This window comes from Sciurus carolinensis, chromosome 10, assembly GCF_902686445.1.
Source record: "Sciurus carolinensis chromosome 10, mSciCar1.2, whole genome shotgun sequence".
Classification (NCBI taxonomy): domain Eukaryota; kingdom Metazoa; phylum Chordata; class Mammalia; order Rodentia; family Sciuridae; genus Sciurus; species Sciurus carolinensis.
In genome coordinates, this window is record NC_062222.1 from 110,150,322 (window position 1) to 110,170,041 (window position 19,720).

The window sequence follows — 19,720 nt, forward strand, 5'->3', positions numbered from 1 at the left end:
CAAAAAAAGGGGATGGGGATGTAGCTCAGTGGTAGAGCACTTGCTTACACATGCATGAGGCCCTAGATTCAATCTCTAGAACTGTGAAGGCAGGGGAGAAAACCGTTTTGAACTATTCACAAGTCTCTATATTTTACAACAGTTAAATGCACTGTTATTAGGCATGCTACTCTTCTACTCAAATTAACACATAAAATCCTCCTGATCAATGGTAGGTTCTGTGATGATGCCCATAGCACAGATGAAGAAAATGAGGCACAGCGGGGGGAAGTCCTCTGTCCGGGGCCATCAGGAGCAGAGAGGCTGCTAGCACACATAGTCTCAGCCTGCTGGATCACCACACTGAAGAGTGTTGTCTTGGCTTCCCAGAAAGAGATGCCGAGAAAAGGAATTGGGGGTAGGGAGTTTGTTTCCTAGAGATCTCAGGTAGCACAAATGAGGATGTGGAAACAAAAATGCAAGGAAGAAAGAAAAGCCAGCCCAGGCTGTGCCCCTGAATGAGCCAGCTCTGAAGCAGGAGTCCACTCTCTGGGGGATGGGCAGAGGAACTGGAAGAATAGGGTCAGCAAACTATAGCCACCAAATCTGGCCTACTGCCTCTTTTTGTAAATAAAGTTTTATTGGAACACAGCCAAGCACATTCTTTTATAACTGTCTATGGCTGCTCTTCTGCTAAATAGAGCTGCATATTTGTGACCCAGGCTATATGGCCTGCAAACTTGAAATTATTTACCATCGAGCCTTTAAGAGCAAAAGTTTGCTGACCTCTGATGTAGACTCAGCAGGGAAAGAGGGAAGCTTAGCATTTATTCACCCCTTCTGGAGTGAGTTTTCCTGGGGTCATTGGATCCCTAGCACGGCCAAGCTGTCCTTCAGTCTGAGCAAGTTCCTGTGGTTCCTGAGAACGCCCCAGGCAAAGCAGAGAGCTGTCGAGGTAAAATGAGAGGCTGGGAGACTCAAAGACGGGCCAAAGGGCTAGGAGTCAGACCTGCGGAGCATGTGCCACAATGTCATGTACCTCAGAAATCCCATCTATAAGAATGATAACAGATACAGATTAGTGTAAGACTTATTTTGGAAAATACATAGCGATCTCATAGGAAGTGCTTCGCACATAGGAAGTGCTCAATAAACCTTATTAATTGTTAAGCAATTTCCCTAAGCATTAGTCATTAGGCAACACTATCACTGATATCCATGACCTAAGCCTAAATTCTTTGCCACATAGGAAAGTATTCCAAATGAGTCTTCACACATTTTGTTAATCCCAACATAACCAGATGGCCTCCAAATAAATACAGAGTTTTCTTCTAGGCTGGAATTCATGCCTGTGATTGATACCTGCCTCTCTTTACCAACTGATATAACCATTGGTTGTTTAAACAAATCTGAGAATGGCAACATTCTTCATAATATCTCCCAAATGAAAGAACCTATGTGATTTATCAACTGATGATCAGATAAACATAATGTGGCCTAAACATATAATGGAATATTTGTTATTCAGTCATAAAAAGAAATGAAGTCCTAATACATGCTACTCTATGGATGGTTTTTTTTTTTTTTTTTTTGGGTACTGGGGATCGAACCTTGAAAACATACTCAGTGAAAGAAGCCAGGAACAAAGGTGACGTGCACAATGATTCCATCCATATGAAATGCCCAGAAGAGGCAAATCCACAGCAATGGAAAGCAGATTAGTTGACTGTCTGGGGCGACGGCAGGGAGGGAAGAAAGGAGGAAACATGGGTCTAACAGACAGACGGTTTCCTTTGGGGGTGCCAAAAATGTTATGAAATTACAGCGTGGTTGTGGTTGCACAACCTTGTGAATATATTAAAAATTTCTGAATCTATTTTTTTTTTTTAATTTTAGTACCAGGGATTGAGCTCAGGGGTACTTAACCACAGAGCCACATCCCCAACTCTTTTTATGTTTTGAGACAGGATCTCACTAAGTTGCTTAGGGCCTGGCTGAGGCTGGCTTTGAACTCACAATCCTCCTGCCTCAGCCTCCCAAATCACTGGGATTACAGGTGTGTGCTAACGAGCCCAGCTGAATGTATTTTTTTAAGTAGGCGAATTGTCTAGTCCGTGAATCAACAAATGAATGAGAAGAGGCAAGTTTTTATAACTAATAAAAGAGTTTCCACAAAATGTCAATGGAAGCTCTTCTTCCTGTGTCTCTTCTCCACTGGCCCCTGGCTGCTCTTCTGACACACTGCCTGTCACCAACAACATGCTGGCCACACCACTGGCTGGTGGTGTGACCTTGGGCAACTTATTTAATCTCTCTTGGTTTCATCTGTAAAACAGACATAAAAATAGTGCCCACCTATTTTTAACTAACATTTTGGAGCACTTACTAACAGTCCCTGTTCTCATTTCTTTAAACATATTTTTTTACAAAAACTTAATATAACTTGATGTGTTTTGACACATGAACATATCTATAAAACCAGCACCATTTACCAAATATTTCCATTACCTGCCCCGCAACATTTCTTGGAATCCGTCTCTCCTTTTACCCTCTCTCTAAGCCTCCACTCCTGTTTCCTCTATTGAAGTTTAGTTTGCATTTTCCAGAGTTTTATATAAGTGAAATGATCTAGCATATACTCTTTTATGGAGAGAGAAGGGAGGTCCATCCCATTTCACTCAACAAAATGATCTTGAGATTTTCCCTACCACTATGCACTCAATGATCAGTTTCTTTTTCTTGTCGAGGAACATTCTCTTTGCTGCCTGTAGATAGATAGACATCTGGGCTGTTTGCCATTTGGGGCTCTAACAACTAAAACTGCCGGGAGCACTCGTGTGCAAGACTTCCTCTTGGACAGATAGCACGGAGTGGAGTCTTGTGGCCCCAGGGGCACTTTTGCAAAGCCTAGTAGAGGATATGGCTCTCAGCATGTGGGCAGAGGGGACAGCCAGCATGCATACTACACTCCCACCAGAAACCACAGTGTCCCAGCTGCTCCCACCTCAGCTCTCACTTCTCCCTGCGGGCCCCACAGCTCAACTTCCTTCTTCTGTAGCTGACACCTCTGATTCTTCTCCTGGAGCCACTACTGACTCTTCGATGCCCCTGTTGTGGTGTAGCCTCTGAGAAACAACCGAATTGTTCACTTCCTATTCAAGCAAAGCAGGGGCAGTGTTTTAACAGAGTCACATGATCATGCTATTTCCAACTACCAGATCTCCTAAGGACCATCTGTGTACCAGTCAAGCACCAAGGCAAGAAAAAACTAAATTTCAAGTAAAATATCAAAGTTGGTTACTTCCGCCTATTTTTTTAAATTAATTTTTATTGTAAACAAATGGGACACATCTTGTTTCTCTGTTTGTACATGAAGTAGAGGCATACCATTTGTGTAATCATACATTTACCTCGGGTAATAGTTTTTGATTCATTCTGTTTATTTTTTTCTCCCCCCTCCCCTCCCACCCCTCTTATCCCTCTACATAGTCCCTCCTTCCTCCATTCTTGCCCCCTTCCCACCCCCTATATGTGTCATCATCCGCTTATCAGTGAGATAGTTTGTCCTTTGGTTTTTTGAGATTGGCTTATCTCACTTAGCATGATATTCTCCAACTGCATCCATTTGCCTGCAAATGCCAAATTTTATTATTCTTTATGGCTGAGTAATATTCCATGGTGTATATATATATATATATATATATATATATATATATATACCACAGTTTCTTTATCAATTGAGGGGCATCTAGGTTGGTTCCACAATCTGGCTATTGTGAATTGAGCAGCTATGAACATTGATGTGACTGTATCTCTGTATTATGCTGATTTTAAGTCCTTTGGGTATAGGCTAAGGAGTGGGATAGCTGGGTCAAATGGTGGTTCCATTCCAAGTTTTCTAAGGAATCTCCACACTGCTTTCCAGAGTGGCTGCACTAATTTGCAGCCCCACCAGCAATGTATGAGTGTACCTTTTTCCCCACATCCTCTCCAACACCTATTGTTGCTTGTATTCTTGATAATCACCATTCCAATTGGGGTGAGATGGAATCTTAGGGTAGTTTTGATTTGCATTTCTCTTATTACTAAAGATGTTGAACATTTTTTCATATGTCTGTTGATTGCTTGTAGATCTTCTTCTGTGAAGTGTCTGTTCATATCCTTAGCCCATTTGTTGACTGGGTTATTTGTATTCTTCGTGTAGAGTTTTTTGAGTTCTTTATATGTTCTGAAAATTAGCGCTCTATCTGAGGTATGAGTGGCAAAGATTTTCTCCCACTCTGTAGGCTCTCTCTTCACATTGCTAATAGTTTCCTTTGCTGAGAGAAAGCTATTTAGTTTGAATCTATCCCAGTTATTGACTCTTGCTTTTATTTCTTGTGCTATGAGAGTCCTGTTAAGGAAATCTGAGCTGGGGATATAGCTCAGTTGGTAGAGTGCTTGCCTCGCAAGCACAAGGCCCTGGGTTCAATCCCCAGTACCACAAAAAAAAAAAAAAAAAAAAAAAAGGAAGTCTGATCCTTAGCCAACAAGTTGAAGATTTGGACCTACTTTTTCTTCTATAAGATGCAGGGTCTCTGGTCTGATTTCAAGGTCCTTGATCCATTGTGAGTTGAGTTTTGTGCAGGGTGAGAGATAGGGGTTTAGTTTCATTCTGTTGCATATGGATTTCTAGTTTTCCCAGCATCATTTGTTGAAGAGGCTATCTTTTCTCCATTGCATATTTTTGGCACCTTTGTCTAGTATGAGAAAATTGTATTTATTTGGGTTTGTGTCCGTGTCCTCTATTCTGTACCATTGATCTACCTGTCTATTTTGGTACCAATACCATGCCGTTTTTGTTACTATTGCTTTGTAGTATAGTTGAAGTTCTGGTATTGCGATACCGCCTGCTTCACTCTTCCTGCTAAGGATTGTTTTAGCTATTCTGGATTTCTTATTCTTCCAGATGAATTTCATGATTGCTTGCTCTATTTCTGTAAGGTACGTCATTGGGATTTTAATTTGAATTGCATTGAATCTGTATAGTACTTTTGGTAGTATGGCCATTTTGACAATATTAATTCTGCCTATCCAAGAACATGGGAGATCTTTCCATCTTCTGAGGTTTTCTTTAATTTCTTTCTTTAGTGTTCTGTAGTTCTCATTGTAGAGGTCTTTCACCTCTTTTGTGAGATTGATTCCCAAGGATTTTATTTTTTTCGAAGCTATTGTGAATGGGGTAGTTTTCCTAACTTCTCTTTCTGAAGATTCATCACTTATGTACAAAAATGCATTGGATTTATGAGCATTGATCTTGTAACCTGCTACTTTACTGAATTCACTTATGAGTTCTAAAAGTTTTCTGGTGGAATTTTCTGGTTCCTCTAAATATATAATCATGTCATCAGCAAATAGGAATAGTTTGAGTTCTTCTTTTCCTATTCATATCCCTTTAATTTCCTTGGTCTGTCTAATTGCTCTGGCTAGAGTTTCAAGGACAATGTTGAATAGAAGTGGTGAAAGAAGGCATCCCTGCCTTGTTCCAGTTTTTAGGGGGAATGTTTTCAGTTTTTCACCATTTAGAATGTTATTGGCCATGGGCTTAGTGTAGATGGCCTTTACAATGTTAAGGAATGTTCCCACTATCCCTATTTTTTCCAGTGTTTTGAGTATGAAGGGATGCTGTATTTTATCAAATGCTTTTTCTGCATCTATCGAAATAATCATGTGATTCTTGACTTTAAGTCTATTGATATGGTGAATTACATTTATTGATTTCCAGATGTTGAACCAACCTTGCATCCCTGGGATAAAATCCACTTGATCTGTGGTGCACTATCTTTTTAATATATTTTTGTATGTGGTTTACTAAGATTTTGTTGAGAATTTTTGCGTTGATGTTCATTAAAGATATTGGTCTGAAACTTACTTTCCTTCATGTGTCTCTGTCTGGTTTAGGTATCAGGGTGATCTTGGCTTCATAGAATGAGTTTGGGAGGGATCCCTCCTCTTCTATTTCATGAAATACTTTGGACTGGAGATATAGCTCAGTTGGTAGAGTGCTCACCTTGCGAGCACAAGGCCCTGGGTTCAATCCCCAGCACTGCAAAAAAAAAAAAAAAAGAAATACTTTGAGAAGTATTGGAAAGAGCTCTCCTTTAAAGGTTTTGTAGTACTTGACTGAGAACCCATCTGGTCCTGGACTTTTCTTTGTTGGTAGGCTTTTGATGACTTCTTCTATTTCATTACTTGAAATTGATCTATTTAAATCGTGTATGTCCTCCTCGTTCAGTTTAGGTAATTCATATGTCTCTAGAAACCGGTTGATGTCTTCGAGATTTTCAATTTTGTTGGAGTATAGATTTTCAAAATAACTTCTAATTATGTTTTGTATTTCACTCGTGTCTGCTGTGATATTTCCTTGTTCATTCCAAATTTTAGTAATTTGGGTTTTCTCTCTTCTTCTCTTTGTTAGTGTGGCTAAGGGTTTATTGATTTCGTTTATTTTTTCAAAGAACCAACTATTTATTTTGTCAATTTTTTGTATTGTTTCTTTTGTTTCAATTTCGTTGATTTCAGCGCTGATTTTAACTATTTCCTGTCTCCTACTACTTTTGGTGTTGCTCTGTTCTTCTTTTTCTAGGCCTTTGAGCTGTAGTGTTAGGTCGTTTATTTGTTGGTTTTTTCTTCTTTTATTGAATGCACTCCATGAAATAAATTTTCCTCTAAGAACTGCTTTCATAGTGTCCCAGAGATTTTGATATGTTGTTTCTTTGTTCTCATTTACCTCTAAGAATTTTTTAATTTCCTTCCTAATATCTTCTGTTATTCATTCATCATACAATAGCATATTATTTAATCTCCAAGTGTTGGAGTAGTTTCTGTTTTTTACTCTGTCATTTATTTCTAATTTCAATCCATTATGATCTAATAGAATACAAGGTATTATCTCTATCTTCTTGTATTTGCTAACAGAAGCTTTGTGGCATAATATATGGTCTACTTTAGAGAAGGATTCATGTGCTTCTGAGAAGAAACTGTATCTGCTCTTTGTTGGATGGTATATTCTATAAATGTCTGTTAAGTCTAAATTATTGATGGTGTTATTGAGATCTATGATTTCTTTGTTCAATTTTTGTTTGGAGGATCTGTCCAGTGGTGAGAGAGATGTGTTAAAATCACCTAGTATTATTGTGTTGTGGTCTATTTGATTTCTGGCATTGAGAAGGATTTGTTTGACATATATGGATGAGCCACTGTTTGGGGCATAGATATTTATGACTGTTATGTCTTGCTGATTTATGCTTCCCTTAAGCAGTATAAAATGTCCTTCTTTATCCCTTTTTATTAACTTTGGCTTGATTATCTGATATGAGGATGGATACTCTGGCTTTTTTGCTGTGTCCATGTGCATGGTATGTTTTTCCCCATCCTTTCACCTTTAATCTGTGGATATCTCTTTCTATGAGATGAGTCTCATGCAGGCAGCAAATTGTTGGATCTTTCTTTTTAATTCAATCTGCCAGGCTATGTCTTTTGATTGATGAGTTCAGGCCATTTACATTCAGGGTTATTATTGAGATATGATTTGTATTCCCGGTCATTTGGCTCATTTTTTTTTTTTTTGACATGACTTGGTTTCTCCTTTATTTGGTTGTTCCTTTAGGGTAGTTCCTCCCGTTGCTGATTTACATCATTGTTTTTCATCTCTTCCTCATGGAATATTTTGCTGAGAATGTTCTGTAATGCTGGCTTTCTTTTTGTAAATTCTTTTCCCTTTTGCTTATCATGGAAGGATTTTATTTCGTCGTCAAATCTGAAGGTAAGTTTTTCTGGGTATAATATTCTTGGTTGGCATCCATTTTCTTTCAGAGCTTGAAAAATGTTGTTCCAGGCCTTCTAGCTTTTAGGGTCTGGATTGAAAAATCTGCTGATATCTTTATTGGTTTCCCCCTGGAATGTAATTTGATTCTTTTCTCTCGCAGCCTTTAAAATTCTGTCTTTATTTTGTATGTTAGGTATAATGTGCCTTGGTGTGGGTCTATTATAATTTTGTGTATTTGGAGTCCTATAAGCCTCTTATACTTGATTTTCCATTTCATTCTTCAGATTTGGGAATTTTTTTGATATTATTTCATTGAATAGATTGTTCATTCCTTTGGTTTGTTCCTCTAAGCCTTCCTCAATCCTGATGATTCTTAAATTTGGCCTTTTCATGATATCTTGAAAAGATAGTTCTTGTAGATTCTGTTCATGATTTCTTACTGTCTTCTCTGTTTGGTCTACTTTGTTTTCAAGATTAAATTTTTGTCTTTGATATCTGAGGTTCTGTCTTCCAGGTGTTCTATCCTATTGGTTATGCTTTCTATGGAGTTTTTAATTTGGTTTATTGTTTCCTTCATTTCAAGGATTTCTGTTTGCTTTTTTTTTTTTCAATATCTCTAACTCTTTATTGAAATGATCTTTTGCTTCCTGTATTTGCTCTTTCAACTGTTGATTGGTGTGAGCATTCAATGCCTGCATTTGCTCTTTCATCTCATCCTTCAATGCCTGCATTTGCTCTTTCATCTCCTCGTTTCCTTCTCTGATCGTTTTGATTATGTACATTCTGAACTCCCTTTCTGACATTTCTTCTGTCATGCTGTCATTGGATTTTATTGCTATACCATCTAGGTTTGTTTGGGACATTTTCTTCCCTTGTTTTCTCATATTGTTCAGGTATCTATCCCTCTAATAGTGAAACTCTGGGATATTGCAGATTTCCTCTATTGACTAATATTGTCTCTGTAGATTTCCAATAATTCACCTCTTAGCCTTCAGTAGCCTGAAGTCTTGGAGGAACTTGATAATGCGGTGCTCCACTAGGAAGCTGGCCTTCTACGGGTGGTGGCCTTCATGTGGGATATATTCCCCAGTGGCTCTGAGTTGGTCCTGAGTCTCTCAATACCTCCTCTTCTTGGCTCCTGGGTCTTGTCAAAGGTCCTCTAGCCTTCTGTAGGTGTCTCAGGAAGGGAGCTGCCCTTCCAATGATGATGGCCACGCCCTCAGGAGTAATTCAAAATGCCTGCACCAGCCTAGAAAGAAGCCTCTGGCTAGCTCCGTGATGGTAACGAGCCTCGGCATAGTGGTCGGGAGGGGTTGTTCAGTGGTGGCATCTATCTTCGGCCTGGTGGTTGGGCGGCTTGGCTACCTGTAGCCCAGCTCTGCAAGGCAGGCAGGTTGGGTGCCCGCCTGCTACCTCCACGATGCAAGCTCCGCGACTGCGACCAACCAGTGATGGCACCGTCCAAGGTGCAGGGGTCAGGCAGGGTCGCTCAGTTATGATGTCTGTCCTTGGCCTGCTGAACTGGGCGGGATAGCTGCCCGCCGCCTACCTCCACGATATAGGCGGCCTGGCTCACCCGCCCGCTCAGTCCACGACTGCGACCAACCAGTCACTTCCGCCTATTTTTAAATGTTGTCACTATACCTGGTCCTCCTTTCAAAGAGCCAGTGTTTCTGGGTATAAGCAGCATACCATGTCTTTCTGTCATATTCATTACACAAGGCAAATAATAATTTTTAATAAAAGCCCTTCTCTGTTATCAGCACTGAAAATGTTTTCAAATGAATCACAGCTGACAAGGCTCAACTGAATCAATTTGTACTTTCAAATGATCAACCTGTAGCTGTTTATGAAATTCTATCAAAAAGATTTAATATTTATCCCATTTTTAAGACTATAAAAAATAACTGCTTCCAGTTTAAATACTCGGATGGTATTGATTTCAGACATACAAGATTTGTATAGGAATTCTGGATGTTATGCCATGATCGTATCCTATAAGCTGTGTTATGTGTGGGACTGGTTATTTATTAAGGAAGTGCTTGGCACTATTCAAACATTCCCATGATGTATCTTTCACTGACATTACCCTGAGCATGTGGCAGCTGAGCCGAGTAAGCTGCAGGGAAGTGCTGGCATTTCCTTCGAGCTCCTGTGAGGTCACACCACACACCAGCCTGACACCTTACTTTTGGACCAATCTTGATGATGGGTTGGAGTCAGCCCTGTGACAATCTGATATGCAGATATCCAACCTCACTTAAATATATTATTCAGTTAACTGCTGTAACATGGTTCTTCATCTATTTCTTACAAATAAGAATGACTATTCTATTTCGTTAAAATTCAAACAACTTATCTGAGCAACAACTCTGTTCTTTATGTGAAACTGTCTCCTCTAAAAGCATCTTATGTTGTGCTGCCCAGCACTGAGGGGCACCTGAGCGCTGCCTCCCAGGCACCGTAAGCCAGCCAGCCACAAACACAGCGAGGAACGTCTGCAGCTGCTTACCTAGAACACGTTTCCCTGGCAGGCAGCTGATGACAGCTTAGTTCTAGAACTTCCTTTAAAATCCCAGAAAATATTATTTCAGATAATATTTTAGGTGGAGAGCAGAACTCACCAGTACATCATTCTAAATTAGGAAGTGGTCACTTGGCCACTAAAATCCATTAAACCCCAATTTGGCTCACCCATCAAAATGATAGATTCCATGTCGAATCTGACCCTATGTCAAATCAGCCCCCCTTTCCTCCTGAGCTGCTCACATAGAAGCTAATACCTCTACCCTTACCCACTGGCACCCTGATCACAATGCCTTTGAACTATGGAGCTAATATAAACTTGCTCTCCTGAGTATGTACAAAAGATGCAATTTCTAAGAATGTTCTTCCCACTTTATGTGATGTAACTTTGGGTTGTAACAGCCACCCTCTCTCCCCGTTTCTTTGTGGTTTCCCACCTTTTAAGCTGCCATCGACCCCCAGGCGGGTGTCAGAGACTGCGGAACTGACTGCTTTCTGTTTCCCAGGCCCTGGCAAGAATAAATCTTTGTCTTTTCTTTCAGAAGGACCGGGAGTTTTTATTTTGGATACTGGAATATCGCCTTAACAATGCAAGCTTTGTATAGAAATTGCAAGAACTCTATAATGGCTAGGAAGTTCAGCTCTGTGCAGTTCAAGAAATAATTCTTACTCCAGAAGTTTCTTGAAGAAATGGGTAAGAACCTATCATGCCAACACATGACCTGGTCATTTCTTGGAGTAGAATCAGGATTGGGAAATAAGAAGTGGATATATATTTTATACTTTACACCTTTCTGGATGGACTGAAGTTTTATAGTAAGCATTTACCATACTTATGCACCTCAAACCTGTGATATTACTCCTCATTAAATGACGGTCTTATTAGGAGGCATCTGAAAACAGGTGGCAGCATGGCCCCCTCTGTTGGCCGAAACGAGTACTCCCTCTCTCCTGCTTTCAGGCAACTAACCAGCATTCTCTTCAGTCAAGCAGGTGACCCTGTCTGGAACTGTGACTCTCAGAGGTAAGATCAAGTCACAGGGTCAATGAGGACCCACACACAAGCAGGCAGTGGCACCGCCGCTAATGACCAGTGGTAGTAGTGCCAGGGCAGCGAGTGGTGTCTGGCAGTGCCAGGGTGGTGACCTTGGCAGGTACTCCTGTGACACAGCCTTGGCCGTGTGAGACCTGCCTGGCTCCCCTGGTTGCTCTTATTTGCCAGGCTTGGTTCTCTAGACTTTATGATGATTCTGCAAACTATTCCATAACTTCCCGTGAATTCCTTCTGCTTAAGTTGATCAGGGTTGGTTCTTGGAGTCAAAGAATCCTACAATTTGTTCATTCATTCAATAAATTACTTACTAGCTGCCTACTATGTGTTGAGCACTGTTCTAAGCATGGGGATGCATCAGTGAACAAAACAGATGAAAATCCCTCCCTGTGGGTTATTATATTCTGGTGAGCTACACTATCCTTCTATAGACTCCCTTGCTTCACTGTTTCCTTCTACTCTTAATCAGTTCCCCTTCACAATAAGGCAGTCACTATCTGTGACCCTTTGACCTTGCTCTTGAAGTCAGACTGAAGTCCACTCTTGGACACCATGTGTGGACCTTTATCATGGCTCCATAAATGTCAGCACCTATATTATTCCAGATTCTCTGTCAGCAGCAGGAGATACAATGCTGAACTAGTCACTGTCCCAAACAGATGACAGTGCAGGCACCAAGACAGACCATGGGTACCTCGGTTGACTCTAAACAGTGATCTGAGTTGGAGCTGCCAGTGTCAAGAAGCACCAGACAGGAACAGGGGTACCAGTTTAGGAAGGGGAGAGAGGGTTTCTGGGGAAAGTGTTGCCTACGCAGAGATCTGAGGGGTGAGTTACAGTCGGCCAATTCCTCAAGGATACAGAGCATTGTAGTTAGCAGGAACAGAAGAGCCCACAGCATTCTAGCAGTGAGAGAGACATGGCACATTAGAAAGGACAGTAGGATCGGCCTGGAGGGGAGCAGGCATGGGACATGAGCAGTGGTTAAGTGGAGTCTGGGCAAGTAGATGAAGAGGTTTACTAAGGCTCAGTTTTCAGAAAAATGAGAAGCCTTATAAGAGCTTAAGCAGAGGGGGCCACCAAGGGTGTGTTGTTAGGACCATCCCTGGATGATGGCGAGAACAAATTAGAGAGGAAAAAGATGGGGGCATGGAGATTACCTAGGAGCTTGCCAAAGTAATCCAGATGATAAAAACCAGCCATGGATTATATTATTAGGGGCGGGAGAGATGAGAAAAAGAAGAAATATAAAATGGACATGTACTGAACATTCTGATTGATGGATGGATATGGGGTGATGAAGGAGATCGAGAAATCAAAGATGAATCTCAGGAGTCTGATCTGGCTAGCCAGGTGGACCTTGGGCCATTAATCATAAGGAAAAAAAAATGCAGAGGAGGAGATGACTTTCATTTGAAGTGACCAGGGAGAACTGTTGGATCTTTTCAGCATGGAGATCTGAGCTAGAAAACTCCTCAGTGACTGAGACCATGCCAGTAGTGAAATGACCCTGGGGTAAGCACACTTACTCAGTGAACTGTACTATTGCTACAAATAGTCACTGTCCCTCCCTGGGAAAGACTAGATCTTGCCTCCCTGTTAATGTCAGGCTTAGCCATTGGACTTGTGTTGTCCAATGAAAGGTGAGTGGAAAGGATATGTGTCCCTCCCTTCTGGTGCAGAAGCTTCAAGGCCAGCTCAAGGTTACCCTGGGTCTCTTTTCCCTCCATTACAACAAGCAGCAGCATTCCAGAGAGAAATGCTGCTTAGTCAAGCTGGTCTTAGAATAAGTCATGAGGAGCCAAGCTGCGGCCGCAACAAACACAACAAACACTTCACCAGAGAAAGAAATACAGTGTGTTGTTCTAAGCCAATAAGACATGGGTTCGCTTGTTACTGCAGCAAGCGGAGCGTACTCTGTTGTATGTGGAAAGAGAAGCAGGTCTGACAGAACCCTGAGGAAAAGCAGCACTTCAGACACAGACAATGCAGAGCCTACAAAGAAAGCCCCCTCCCACCCTGGCCTCTCACTCACAGAAACCTCTGCACAGTAGCCTTAGTCAGACTCCCCTCTACTGGTCAACTCAGGTTTCCATCCTACCCAAAGAAAACCCTTTTCTTTTTGCTTGCTCTTCTCCCTTCTCTTGATACGCATAAACTGTCTGGCCAGGGGCGCAACTGGGGATGGGTGAGAGCAGAGCAACACACCTTCTCCCTCCCTTCAATCTGTCCCTGTCCTGTCCTGGCCTCTGACTTACTCCCTCCAGTTTCCAGTTCAAGTTTTGGATGCACTTGTGGCTAATCTTGCTCTTGCTCTTGACTCCATCCTGTGCCTGAGTTTTTGGGGCAGCCTGATGTCCATTCACCCGCTGGCACAGCCTCTGGGACACCCTACACCCGTGCTGCCCATGCCATTCTGACACATGCTGAGTTTCTGCCCTTACTCCTGGATGTGCCCCTGGACAGACAGCTGTCCGGTCAGTTGACCTTTCCAGATTCCGGTCACTCTGGTTCCCCTTCCAACCACACTGCTGCCCCTTCACCTCAGCATTCAGACCACGTGACACACCGGAAGCCTGTAGCCAAGACCTCTCATCCTCTGGTTTTCTCCCAGTCTATCCAGAGGGCCACTGCCACCCAGAACAGATTGACATGTGCAAACATCTTCATTTATGCTGAATTTATGCAACATCGGTGGCTTCTGCTCACCTTCCACAGGCCCCTTGGGTCCCTGCCTTCCAGGTTCCTGAAATGTTTTGTTCCCTCCACCATGGATCAGGATGGAGCATGCTGCTGTGTGTTTAAAAGTGCCTTTTCTTCCAAATTAATAGGACTGTGCCACTTCCCCTGGTTTACTCCCAGTTCCCAAGCCAGAGGGCTGCCAGGCCTCCCAGAGTCATCCCAGCCCACAGAGGCTGTGAGCAGCATGCAGTCCAGACTGTGAGTCATACCTATCTTTTCTTAAGTTTACTCATCGGTCAACGTGGTGTACATGTCGTTCACAATGTTAGCTACTAACATTTATTTATTTGGATGCTGGGGATTCGATCCAGGGCCTTGTGCAGATCTGGGGAGAATCTGCCAACTGAGTCACACCCCCAGCCTACCACCAACATTTATTGAAAACTTGTGAGATGGTAGGCAAAACGCTAGCACTCAGCACGGAGTCACTATTTTACTCTTTATAGTCAGTTAAGAATTCTATTATTTCCCCCATTATACCGAAGGTGAAACTGAGATTGAAAATGTTTACACGGGGCTGGGGAGATAGCTCAGTCGGTAGAGCCCTTGCCTTGCAAGCACAAAGCCCTGGGTTCGATCCCCAGCACCGCAAAAAAAAAAAAAAAGAAAATGTTTACATTATTGCTTGAGGAACACAGCCATTACCAGTATGGATCTAGGTTTTCCTGGTTCCAGAGCCCTTATTATTTTATTATTCTGCTATTTGTGTGTGTGTGTGTGTAGACAGAGGTGTGCATGTACATATAGGTAAATGTGTATGTGAAGATGTGTAATATATGTAGTGTATATGTATATGTGTATAGATATATGTGTGTATGGAGCACACGTATACACATATACACATGTATGTATGTATGTGTGTATGTTCATGTGTAGTGAAAAGCATTAGCATTTTCTGATCTTAAAAAGCAGAGTTTTTATTTTTTATTTTTGGTACCATGGATTTAACTCAGGGGCACTTAACCACTGAGCCCCTGAGCCACATCCCAGCCCTTTTTATTTTGTACTTAAAGACAGGGTCTCATTGAGTTCCTTAGGGCCTAAGTTGGTGAGGCTGGCTTTGAACTTGTGATCCTCCTCCCTCAGCCTCCTGAACTGCTAGGATTACAGGTATTTGCCACCACACCTGGCAATACATGGTTTTTTAACCACTGGTGACAGCAGAGTAGTTTTTAACAGAAGTTCCAAAATATTTTAAAAATTACTCTGAGGGTAAAGAGCCAGGACCTGGCTCTAGTCCCAGCTTTGCCACTGCTGAGCACCTACCTTCTTGCATCAAAGTTTCTAATCTCCAAAATAAAGGACTTGAGGCCTTATCAGGGCCATTCCCACTCTAAAATGCCACAATTCTGAAGAAAGGGTAAATTGAGTCACTCTTAAATATCTAAAGACAAACACTTGCTCATTCAGGGGTATTAGAATTTGTACTTTAATTTTCTAATACCTTTTCCATCTGAAAGCTTTTAAATTATTTCCTCCAAGTACTGATGAGAAAAAAAAGTTTATTTCATAAGACCTTCAGTGTAATGAATGTGTTAAAATAGAACAATTTATAAACCCTTAGTGGGTCAGGCATGGTGGTAACCCCAGTGACTCAGACTGAGGCAGGAGGATCACAAGTTCAAAGCCTGCCTCACCAACTTAGCAAGGCCCTTAGCAACTTAGTGAGACCCTGTCTTGAAATTTAAAATATATATATATTTTTTACATATATATATTTATATATATTTATATATATATACATATATTTATATATATATATATATATATATATATATATATATATATATATATAAAGGGCTGAGGATATGGCTCAGTGATTAAGCATCTCTGGGTTCAATCCCCAGAACCAAACTAAATAAATAAATAAATAAATAATCCTTAGCGGTAATTCTTAGTTTTCCCCATAAATTATGAGCTCAGAAGTGAATGAAATTGTATATTCTTTTTTTTTTTTTTTTTTTTTTGTGGTGCTGGGGATCGAACCCAGGGCTTTGTGTTTGCAAGGCAAGCACTCTACCTACTGAGCTATCTCCCCAGCCCTGAAATTGTACATTCTTTATAAGCTTGGTGGGCTAAACCATGCATCACAAAAGGAATGGACTATAGAGAACAGATAGAAGTTATTTTTGTAAAGGGCAAAGGGCCTCATTCAGGATACATCCTTCCCCAGTGACTGGGAATTAGGTTTCTCGCTGAAGAGGCAGACTGCTCACTCTGGCAGAACCCCACAAATGCAATCTTTAGCTGCCACCAGTGAAAAACAATGACAGATGAGTTCAAGATTTGCTCAGATGATTCCAAATTCATTTGTCAAAATCTAAACGACCTAAGCTCATGGGGTGTGTGTGGTAAAAATGGAACAGATATAAAATAGAAGGCTTTTCGATCTAACTCAGTTATTTTAAAAATTAATTCTTGATTCTGCTCAGTTACTATCATTAGGGCGCACACCTGTAATCCCAGTGGCTTGGGAGACGAAGGCAGGAGGATCACTAGTTCAAAGCCAGTCTCGGCAAGAGTGGGGGGCTAAGCAACTCAGTGAGACTCTGTCTCTAAATAAAATACAAATAGAGTTGGGGGTGTGGCTCAGTGGTTGAGTGCCCCTGAGTTCAATCCCCAGTAAAATAAATAAAGAAAGAAAGAATCAAAGTTCAAGAAAAAGTAAAACACACTTTACAGAAGACATAAAAGTGATTAATAAATATATGAAAAAGTGTTCAACATCTCTAATAATTAGAGAAATGCAAATTAAAACAACTCTAAGATTTCATCCAATTAGATTTTACTCCAATTAGAATGGCTATTATTAAGAACACAAGGGCTGGGGAGATAGCTCAGCTGGTAGAGTGCTTGCCTCGCAAGCACAAGGCCCTGAGTTCGATCCCCAGCACCACAAAAAAAAAAAAAAAAAAACCACAAGCAATAATAGATGTTAGCGTGGATGTGGGGAAAAAGGCACACTTTTACATTGCTGGTAGAGTTGCAAATTGGTATAGCCACTCTGGAAAGCAGTGTGGAGAATCCTCAGAAAGCTTGGAATGGACCCACCTTCTGACTCAGTTATCCTACTCCTCCCTTTATACCTAAAGGTCTTAAAATTAGCATACTACAGGACTGGGGAGATAGCTCAGCTGGTAGAGTGCTTGCCTTGCAAGTACAAGGCCCTGAGTTCGATCCCCAGTACCGCAAAAAAAATTAGCATACTACAGTAATGCAGCTACATCAATGTTTATCGCAGCTCAGTTCACAATAGCTAGATTGTGGAACCAACCTAGATGCCCTTCAACAGATGAATGGATAAAGAAACTGTGGTATATATACACAATGGAATATTATTCAGCCATGAAGAAGAAGAATATTATGGCATTTGCAAATAAATGGATGGAATTGGAGAATATCATGCTAAGTGAAATAAGCCAATTCCAAAAAACCAAAGGTCGAATGTTTTCCCTGATAAGTGGATGATGATATATAACGGGGGTGGGGAGGTGGGGGTGAGAGAAGAATGGAGAAACTTTAGATTACGTAGAGGGAAATGAGAGGGAGGCGGGTATGAAAAGTGGTGGAAAGAGACAGACATCATTACCCAATGTACATGTATGATTACACGAATGGTGTGAATCTACATCGTGCACAACCATAGATGAAATGATGTACCCCATTTGTGTGCAATGAATCAAAAAGCAGTCTGTAAAAAAAAAAAAAAAAAAAAAAACAGAAAAGAACAGAAAAAGTAAAACGTGTTACATTGAAGGATAAATTTCAGAAACATACTGTGTGAATGAATTTGAAGTCAAAGGAATGAGGGGAGTGGGAAAAGGTGGGGGGATAATAAGTAAAACAATTCTTCATCCCAGGAATTTGAGACAAGTGAATATAAAATGCAAAAGTTCTACCATGGTGCATGGCATGAAGTGGCACGCAAGAAGTGGCAGCTACCATCATTGTTTTTAAGTAAACCCAATATTAAAGAGCCTCAGGTGGCGGGTTGGAGCTCAGGGGTACAGCGATCACTCAGTATGCTCCAGGCTCTGGGCTGGGTCCCTGGAAGCACTCGTGCTTCTCCAATCTAGTCTGTCTCCATATGAAAGAGAGAATACTCAAAGAATAATCCAATAAGATTCTCTCTGCCTGTATTAAAATGAGTTTTAAATGTGCCTAATTCTTCATCTTTTCATTATTTATAATTTACAATAATCATTCATAACTTTAACACCTGGAAAATACTCCTTTAGAGAAACAAAAGTGTATTTAGAATTTCAGCGAATCGACATCTTCAATGACAAAAGCAGATTTGCTTAAAAGTATAACCAGTCCTTCTAGAAAACTGTAGCCACAGAGCACAGCATTTCACAGACAACTCTAATAACTTAATTGGCTTCTCCTAACTTTAAAAGGTTTAATTACTTCAAAGCTCTATCTAGTTCATTCAAATATTTGGCATTTATTACTTCACTCTGAGTTAGATGTGATCATGAGAAATGATCTTATTTAATATATTTGAGTAACAATTAAAACTAAGCACAAAAATAGGACCAATACAAAACACAGCTGAATGGGTTGAGCTCATAGCACCTTACACTCTGGGTTATTACAAATAGAGATGCTCCTGACTTACAATGGGGTTATCTGTCAATGAACCCATCATAAGTCAGAAAATTGGAAAATGCATTTAATACACCTAAATGACCAAAGACCATTGCTTAGCAACACAGCACTCTGTAGAGTAGCACTCTAGTCATTTGCCCCTATGATTGCTTGCCTAACTGGAGCTGCAGATCATGAGAGCATCCTACTGCAGATCACTAGCCTTGGAAAAGATCAAAATTCGAAATTAAAAATATCATTTCAACTGAACGACTATTGCTTTCACACCATGTAAAGCCGAAACATCATAAGTCACACCATCCAGAGTCAGCAAACGTTTGTATCCCCACTCTATCAACACATAAATTTGTCTTTAGAATAGATTTTTATTCTAATGAATCTCTAAAAGTTTAATGCAGGAGTATAATACACTGCCTTGAAAACTTTGTACATTATGAGAACATTAGTCTTTTGCCTAATAGCTGAGGATTAGAGCTTAACAAAATAGAGTTAGCCATCTTAAAATGTCTGACATTAATGGAAGAAAAGCACAGAGGATGGGTAAACGGAGAGGCTTTGCTCAAGTTTCCTTCAAAGCATTCTTATCTGAACTCTGTATGAACCGTTAGTGAGTAACTAAATTGTCCAACTTAAGATTTCTTCTCTTTTTCCCTTACTCAATAAAGGATCAGTTTACAAATGAAGCAATGAAGGCACAGCAAGAATCAGTGGTTAGTTATCTGTCAACACAGGGCAAGTCCTGGCTGATCAAGCACATCATGTCTCTTGCATGAAGGGTTTCCACACTTAAATGAGGCAGTTCCATTTATTTAGCATTTCTGACACCTTCTTTTTTCCCCTACACATTTTTAACAGCTTCAATGAGGTATAACTGACATATAATAATATGCATATATTCAAGATATAATCTTTGCATACAACTGTGAAATCATCACACAACTACATCATGAAGATATCCATCACTTGGAACTAGAGAACATTGTGTTCAGTGAAATAAGCCAGAT

General features: G+C 40.7%; 1 protein-coding gene and 1 non-coding gene across 5 annotated transcripts in view; one reads left to right on the top strand and one right to left on the bottom strand.

The window, feature by feature from the left end:
* Tbc1d1 (TBC1 domain family member 1) overlaps window positions 1-19,720 on the bottom strand; it is a 221,363-nt gene that overhangs the window by 160,712 nt on the left and 40,931 nt on the right. The window lies entirely within an intron of this gene.
* Window positions 4,392-4,465, top strand: Trnaa-cgc (transfer RNA alanine (anticodon CGC)). The gene has a single exon. It is a non-coding gene; the product is annotated as a tRNA-Ala (tRNA).